Genomic DNA, 9,169 nt, shown 5'->3' with positions numbered 1-9,169 from the left:
CATTTTCCTTCGAGCACCAGCATCTTCTGCATTCTTTACTTCTGTTCCAGACCCAAAGGTCAGAGAATATCTGATTGTATATCTTATACATTGCTGGTTCATTTTGTTGTGTTTTTATACCTATATACACACACAATAGAAATAACAGTTATGAATAGAGTGAACAGAAAAGATCGTGAAACCCTAATGAAGGAGAATAAAGTAACAAATCAGTGATGCTCAAACACAGAAATCATGGGGCCCCATAGCAGAAATTCTAATTGCTCCCTCATGGCCCTCCAAATATTATAATGGCTCTCAGATAGCCTTCCAAATATTATAATGGCTCCAACATAGCCTTTCCTATAGTATAATGCACCCCACATAGTCCTCCATATAGTATAATGGGCCCAACATTGCCTTCCACATACTATAATGCAAATTTGGCACTCCAGCGCTGTTCCTCGGGGATGAACCGATCTGGCTCCACCTCCCCGGTCACTCCTCTTTTGCCTCACTTCTGGATCCCTCAGTCTGTCACACAGCTACTCGTGCGGGCTAAGCACAGCCCTCTCCATTTTGATGTCTTCCCTCTCCTCGCTCGAGCTCAACTCCAACTCTCAATTGTCTGTCTGACGCTGCCTCCAAACCTGGATTTAAAGGGGACTTCACCTGAACTCGGCTTGTAGAGCTCCCCCTCCAGGCTTGGAGTGGAAGTGTTGTTTGTGGGATCAACTGATGTGGAGATCCTTCCCTGCCCCATGTACAGGTATATTTGTGGCAACTGAACCCTGGGGTGCCACACACACATCTCATTGCCACCATATAATGTAATGTACCCCATAGGCCTCCATATAGAATAATGCACCCCCATAGTCCTCCATATATTATAATTCACCCCATAGTTCTCAAAATCGTATAATGCAACCCCATAGTTCTCAAAATCGTATAATGCAACCCCATAGTTCTCAATATAGTATAATACACTCCCCATAGTCCTCCACATTGTATAATTCCCCCATAGTTCTAGACATAGTATAATGCACACACCATAGTCCTCCATATAGCATAATGCAAACTCCATAGTCCTCCATATACTATAATGGACTCCATAGTTCTCCATATAGTATAGTGGACTCCATAGTCCTCCATATAGTATTATGGCTACCAGTGTACTCACTGATTTAAAAAACAAACAAACCTCACTTCTCTGACCCTGCTGCTCCTGTCTCCGTAACGAGCGTTCTGCAGTACTGCACATCTCGGCGCAGCGGGTGCACTGTAGTGTATATCAGCACACCTGCTGCACTGAGATGTGATCTCAGATGCAGTGGGAATATGATGGAGGAGGGATCAGGACACTCCCTCTTTCATCATTGCTTTCAACTCATCTAGGATGCCAATACAGTTTAACAGTCATTGCACTGGCTGCCCATATATCACAGGATCCAATTCAAACTGCTTCTTCTCACCCACAAAGCTCTCCACAGTGCGGCACCCCCCTACATCTCCACCCTCCTCTCTGTCTATCACCCCACCCGTTCTCTACGCTCTGCAAATGACTTTCGACTAACATGCACACTAATTCGAACCTCCCACTCCTGAATCCAAGACTTCTTCTGAGCTGCACCAATCCTCTGGGGCGCTCTACCCCAAGAACCTAGAACGAATCACAACTTACTCAGCTTCAGACGCTCCCTAAAAACGCATCTTTTTAGGGCGACCTATCACACTCCCTAATCAAATCCAAATCACATAGTCCCTCTACAACTTCTCACAACATAACCCCACGTCAAACTCCATGGCACCCAAATGCATCTCAAGGTTCTGGCCAATTGGTCCAGGAAGCCATTATCTATCCCCCATTTCCTTGAGATGGTTGGATTGTCATTGTAAATAAACACTTGTACCTTTCCCCCCTCCCCCCATCTCATTGTAGATTGTAAGCTCTCACGACCAGGGTTGTCTTTTCCCCTCTAAATATTGTATTTTCTATAACTGTTACTTGTTTGTATATGATCCTCCTGAATTGTAAAGCGCTGCGGAATATGTTGGCGCTATAGAAATAAAGATTATTGTTATTATTATTTTTAATAACGATGAATGATGGGGAAAGAGGATTGAGGCGGTGCCGGCGCTGCCACTGGCACTGGGCCCTCCTGAATCACCAGCCAAAAAAGTGGAGGATCATTAGGTGTGTACATATACTTTCAAGGACAAGAAATTATATACAGTATTTTGCAAATGTTTTTGTTGAAAAAAAATAATGGAAAGAATGAATGTGCTTTTACAAATAGAATAGTTAATATTTAATATTATATTCAAAGTGAATGAACAAAAGGGAAATATTAATCAAATTAATATTTGGTGTGATCGCTATTTGTCAGTTGCTTAGAGTGCTATCCCACATTTACATCTACTAGGAACACAGCTCGCCTGATTCAAGGTACCGTGTACACAAAACTCTGCTGCATACCTATCTGTGTACTCATCTGTGCTCCCCTCTTCATCTGTACATTTAACTCTGCTGCTTTAAGGCACCTGTCTGCACACTCGTCTCTGCTGATTATATTGCTATCCACACACTTAAAGGGAATCTGTCACTAGTTTTTGCTCCCCATCTGAGAGCAGCATAACGTAGAGACAGAGACCCTGATTCCAGCGATGTGTCACTTACTGAGCTGTTTGCTGTCATTTAATAAAATCAATGTTTTCTCTACTGAGGATCTAGCAGTTATACAGGCTCATGAATATGCTGGACTACCTGCAGCACACCAAGTAGTCCGCTAATGATAATTTACTGCTGATTAATTAGTGCCTTTATCAAAACTACACTAGGCAGACCAGTAAGTGACACATCGCTGGAATGAGGATCTCTGTCACTACATTATGCTGCTCTCCGACTAGGTGGTAAAAACCTGGTGACCGATTCCCGTTAAGTCTGCTACATCAAGTTATCTGTCTGTATACTTGTCTCTGTTGAGGCAAGGTGCTATCTGCACACTCTAGTTTGCTTCTTATTTCTCTCACCTCAAATTCCTCTGATTCATGTGCCATTTCGCATATTCTGCTTTAGGCTGGAGTCACACTTATGTGAGACTCGCGTGAGGATTTCATTGCATTGCCTGGACTGGCCGGCTGCTCTCCTGACAGGAGTGGATCAGCTGCATATATTTCTGTGCAGCTTACCCGCTTCTGTCGAGAGAGAAGCCGGCCGGTCTGGCCAGTATGTTGCGATATACTCGCGAGTTTGACTCCAGCTTTATTGGTCATCTCTGTTCCATCTGGCTCACTGGTGGACACAGACAGAAAAGGGCCCCTGTGCAAAAACTGTAAATGAGCCCTTTGAAGATCCAATAACTTATCAAAAGGCACAAGAAATGGGCCTCTCAACTTCATGGGCCCTTGTGCGGTGGCACAGGTGGCACCAACCATGTGTCCAACCCTGATCTGGTTAATTTAGCACAGCTGCATCTATGCCTCTAGTCCGTGCTGTTCACCCTCACTTATGTCTTAGGCTGCTTTTACACTACGTTTTTTTAACATGCGTCCTGAACGTTTTTTTAACGCAAAAACGGATCCAGTGCAAATGCGTTTTCATTTCAATGCATTTGCAATGGACTCGCGTCAACATGCATTCACATGCGTTTGCGTGCGTTATAGTGAGGATCCAGCGGGTTGCAGTTTTTTAACATTTTTCAAAAACGCTACTTGTAGCGTTTTTGAGCTGCGTCCAAATACTGCAAATTGCTGGATCCTGGCTATACTGCATGCAAACGCAGGTGAACGCTGGCATGCTGATAGACAGGATCCTGCTTGCTCTACTGAGCATGCACAGAAACCAGCCTCGGGTGATCAGTCCCTCTCTTCCCCTCCCTCTCTGTCTCTCTCTCCCTCCCTCTCTCCCCCTCCCTCTCTCCCCCACCCTCTCTGTCTCTCTCCCCCACCCTCTCTGTCTCTCTCCCCCTCCCTCTCTGTCTCTCTCCCCCTCCCTCTCTCCCCCTCCCTCTCTGTCTCTCTCCCCCTCCCTCTCTGTCTCTCTCCCCCTCCCTCTCTCCCCCTCCCTCTCTGTCTCTCTCCCCCACCCTCTCTGTCTCTCTTCCCCTCCCTCTCTGTCTCTCTCCCCCTCCCTCTCTCCCCCTCCCTCTCTGTCTCTCTCCCCCACCCTCTCTGTCTCTCTCCCCCTCCCTCTCTGTCTCTCTCCCCCTCCCTCTCTGTCTCTCTCCCCCTCCCTCTCTCCCCCTCCCTCTCTCCCCCTCCCTCTCCCTCTCCTCTCTTTCTCCCCCGCCTGAGAGCTGCGGACACTCGTAACCAACCAAGGTAAATATCGGGTAACCAAGCAAAGCGCTTCTCTTAGTTACCCGATGTTTACGTTGGTTACGTGTGCAGGGAGCAGGCAGCCCAGCTCCTAGCAGCTGCGGATGCTCGTAACCAAGGTAAATATCGGGTATCCAAGCAAGTTATCGGATGTTTACCTTGGTTACGAGCCTCCGCAGCTGTCAGAAGCCGGCTCCCAGTCTATCACGTTCAGTTCCACTGACTCCCGATCACATGACTCCAATGCCCGCCCATAAACTTAAAGTGACAGGATTCTGCAAAATAACACGTTTGCATGCGTTTTTTTGCTGTAAAAGCAGGATCCGCTTTTACAGCAAAAAAACGTTCATGAAAAAATGTAGTGTGAAAGCAGCCTTAGAGAAGCCACCTCACCAGGTGAGCCCCAAGGAGTATTATTTGGGAATAATTACATAGCTGGAATTAGAAGAATTTCAAGGAAATATGCTTTATAACTAGGGATGATCGAATACTTCGATTATTCTGCATTGTGAATATTTTCCGAATACCTCGCCGCTATGCGAATATTCGATGCACAATGTAAGTCTATGGGAAGCCCGAATAGTTCTGAATAGTTGTTATTCAGGTTTCCCATAGACCTACATTGCGCATTGAATATTCGCGAATAATCGAATAGCGGCGAGGTATTCGGAAAATATTCGCGAAGCCGAATAATCGAAGTATTCAATCATCCCTATTTATAACCAAATAGTTATACAATTTAATGTAATAAGGATAAAGGAGTGAATGTTCCAGCAATATATAATGCCGGCGTCACACGGTACGATATATCGGGCGATATGTCGTCGGGGGTCACGTCGTTAGTGATGCACATCCGACATCATCAGACATATTGTACCATGTGACACCCCCGAACGACTGTGAACGAGCAAAAATACTCACCTTATTGTTGCTCGTTGACACGTCGTTCATTTTCAAAATGTCGGTCCTCCTTCTGCGCACCGGTTGTTCGTCGTTCCTGAGGCAGCACACATCGCTCCATGTGACACCCCGGGAACGACGAACACAGCTTACGTGCTTCCCGCCATCTCCGCCCCTCCGCTTCTATTGGGCGGCCGCTGTGTGACGTCTCTGTGACGCCGAACGTCCCTCCCCCTTCAGGAAGAGGATGTTCGCCGCCCACAGCGAGGTTGTCAGGGAGGTAAGTGTGTGTGACTGGGGTTTAACGACTTTGTGCGCCATGGGCAACTAATTGCCTGTGACGCACAAATGACGGGGCGGGTACGATCGCTCGTGCGATCGCACGATAGATCGTACCGTGTGACACCAGCGTAAGACTCCTCGGACTTTCGGATATCTTCATACGGAATTCCTCACACAGCTTAAAGCAAGTGTGACGCCCTGGGCAAGCCAGGGGTCACAGGTCATGACACCACCACACACCCCACATTCCCTGCAGGCACACCAAGGTCAAAACACAAATCCTTGTTGCTTCCCCCAGGGGCTGATGTCCACCCCAGGGGGTGGAGCCAGGCGGTTGGTCTCCACCCACCAAGGAGTTCACAGTCCTGGAGGAAGGAGAACACAGGCAGTTAGGGGAAGTTGAAGTGAGAGTGAAGCTAGAGAAGTGAGAGGAGCAAGTGGCAGGAGTAGAAGTGAAGGAGAAAGTGACAGCAACAGAGCCTGAAGTTGGTCCGGGTGTGTGCCCCGGACTGAGACAGCAAGGTTGGCAGACGGCGGTGACCGTCTGCAGGAGTGGCCTATTGGAGTCTACCGTAAGGACCGTGGACGGGTGGTGGCCCGGCAGTACCGGACCGGTACACAAAGAGAAGCCAGCACCATTGGCAGGGGCCTTTCGGATCCCGGCAAGGCTTGGAGTCGCCGTACAATTTGCCAAATCCGTCAGTGAAGGGGACCTCCGGGTCTCCCAACAGCCAAAGTACCGATTGAAGACAACCGTCCAACCATAGTGGAGAGACACCGCCACCGCCAAGGCACCAGTTTCTCAGGGCCAGCGCCTGCGGGCAAAAGAGAGGGGCTCCTCCGGCTCATATCCAGGCTGGAGAGCGGGTTACCGGTCGGAATCCATCGCTACCAACAACCGTATTTAGGTGCAGGGAAGAGACAGTCACCGCTAACTTGCAGGGAACATCAACACCGCAGCCGTCCGAGGGACCCGTCCAACCAGCCGCTTGTGTACCGTGAACTGTGTCATCATCCTTGGGCTGAGTGAGTACCTCCGTGCCGTGCGGCACAGCGCTGCCCCTGCGTTCCTGCACCCCAACAGGCCCCATAACCCGCCTGTCAACCATCCTAACTCTCCATCATCGAGCCCCGGGACCACCAAACCCCCTACCCATGGAGGGGAGGGCCAACATCTAGCTGCTCCATACCACCACTCCCGGGATCCCCATACCGAGCAGCGGTGGTGTCTACACAATCACCACAACCGTGGGTGGCGTCACGGACAATAAACAATCCCCAAAACCAAACCCCTTTTCACTCACGGGCGAGGAGCGCCGCTCGAGTTCCCCGGGATCCGGCCCATCGCTCGAGCCACCGAGCAGCAGAGGCCGCAGCAGCAGCGGCAGCCGGACCCGAGCAGTGGGAGAGCGCGGCGTCCCCTTCTCCGCCCGCGACAACTTGGCGTCACGAACAGGATCTTACCGCTCTGCCGTCTGGTAGAGGTGCGCCTTGTTACCGCCGGAGGTGTCCGGCCAGAAAATTCCAGAAGCCGCCATCTTTGGCGCGAAAAGTTCCCGCTCGAGCGTCTTCTCGAGTAGTGGAGGCGCAAAGGCCAAAACCCCGCCCCGATAGAGGAGGAGCCGGAAAAAGGCGAAGGGGGACGAAATGGCGACTGGATGCATGTAACTCGCGGCTATACAAGCAAGGACGCTGGGACCCCGCGATTTGCTGAGTCTTTCAAAAAGATGTCTGTTCCACCCAGCTACGCGGAGGCTACCGAGCCGGTGCCCGGGACAGCGGCATGGCTGAGGGCCCGAACGGCAGGGATCTGCCGATACTACCGGAGCCAGATCTGTAGGCTGATGGAGCAGTGGACCGCAGAGGTGGAGGATGCAGCTGCGGTTGCACGATTGTATGGAATGGAGGCCATGATGGAGGAGCTGGTGGGTGACCCACGCCCCTGTGTCCCCGAGGGACCGGCCGCTGCGGCTGAGGGACCCGGTCTACCCCTGGCCCCCATGCCGCCTCCGTTCTTCTTGCCTGTGCACCGCACTACGCCTGGCCCATCGGGCGTACGCCCCTCCATGACAGTGGCCGAGAGAGTGGCAAGCCTGGAAGCTGCGGCAGCTGATGACCACCCGCCTGGTGCAGGGGCAGACGATAGTGATTCCGGGCCTGACACCGAGCCCGTTTCGGAAGGAGATGAAGGCGTCGTCGCTCTGCCTGCCATGGAGGCCACTTATATCCCCCGGGGTGGGAACAACGGGTATCGGGCGGCCCTTCCTCGCCGCACTTGCTATGTGCTGGAGGGGCTGGTGCCCGTGTCCTTCCACCTAGAGCTGGGTGGGGAGGACGAAAGTGCACAGTAAGGGCAGCGGAGTACCGTTGCACCGTCCCCGTTGGGACCATGTGTGTGAAGAGTTTAAAAAGCTTTGAAAGATAAAAATGAAAATGATTACCGAACAGTAACCTGATTGTCTGCAACCGTGATTGAACCGGCTGTTGCCGGCACCGTTGTCCCCGTGGGGACCAATTGAAAAGTTGCATAGGGAACTCTCTATGAACAGGCCCGAGAACTTGCAGGGCAACCACAAATGTTAAGTGGAATGTAAATATGTTTGTTGCAGCTAACTGTTTACCGCCTCCGGAGAGGCAGGTTGGAGGGAGGGCCCGCAGTGGAGCAGGCTGGGGCCCAGCCACCACCAGAACCGGTGGCTACCCTCTGGAGGGGAAGGACAGATCACGCTCGGGTAACTTGGTTCAGGACTGGGGTCAAGGGGTGCTGCCTGTTTCTTAGGGGCAGCATCAGGGCCAGGTTACTTGGGTGGGAGAGAGCGGCAGCCGCAACCGTTAAAAATGTTACCGTAATGTTTAAGTAAAGTGCCTCCCGCTGTGGGATGATGTTAATATAATTGTATGTGTTACCGTTTTTATCTTTTCAGAAAAAAAAAGAAAAAAAAGGAAAATAAACCGGTGTTGGACGGGCAGCCCGAGGACGGTCTGCGTTTTGCTAAGGGGGAATGTGACGCCCTGGGCAAGCCAGGGGTCACAGGTCATGACACCACCACACACCCCACATTCCCTGCAGGCACACCAAGGTCAAAACACAAATCCTTGTTGCCTCCCCCAGGGGCTGATGTCCACACCAGGGGGTGGAGCCAGGCGGTTGGTCTCCACCCACCAAGGAGTTCACAGTCCTGGAGGAGGGAGAACACAGGAAGTTAGGGGAAGTTGAAGTGAGAGTGAAGCTAGAGAAGTGAGAGGAGCAAGTGGCAGGAGTAGAAGTGAAGGAGAAAGTGACAGCAACAGAGCCTGAAGTTGGTCCGGGTGTGTGCCCCGGACTGAGACAGCAAGGTTGGCAGACGGTGGTGACCGTCTGCAGAAGTGGCCTATTGGAGTCTACCGTAAGGACCGTGGACGGGTGGTGGCCCGGCGGTACCGGACCGGTACACAAAGAGAAGCCAGCACCATTGGCAGGGGCCTTTCGGATCCCGGCAAGGCTTGGAGTCGCCGTACAATTTGCCAAATCCGTCAGGGAAGGGGACCTCCGGGTCTCCCAACAGCCAAAGTCCCGATTGAAGGCAACCGTCCAACCATAGTGGAGAGACACCGCCACTGCCAAGGCACCAATTTCTCAGGGCCAGCGCCTGCGGGCAAAAGAGAGGGGCTCCTCCGGCTCATATCCAGGCTGGGGAGCAGGTTACTGGTG

Source organism: Anomaloglossus baeobatrachus, chromosome 3 (assembly GCF_048569485.1).
Source record: "Anomaloglossus baeobatrachus isolate aAnoBae1 chromosome 3, aAnoBae1.hap1, whole genome shotgun sequence".
In the NCBI taxonomy this organism is placed as follows: domain Eukaryota; kingdom Metazoa; phylum Chordata; class Amphibia; order Anura; family Aromobatidae; genus Anomaloglossus; species Anomaloglossus baeobatrachus.
The sequence above is the reverse complement of the archived record's forward strand: the minus strand, read 5'-3'. Positions refer to the sequence as shown.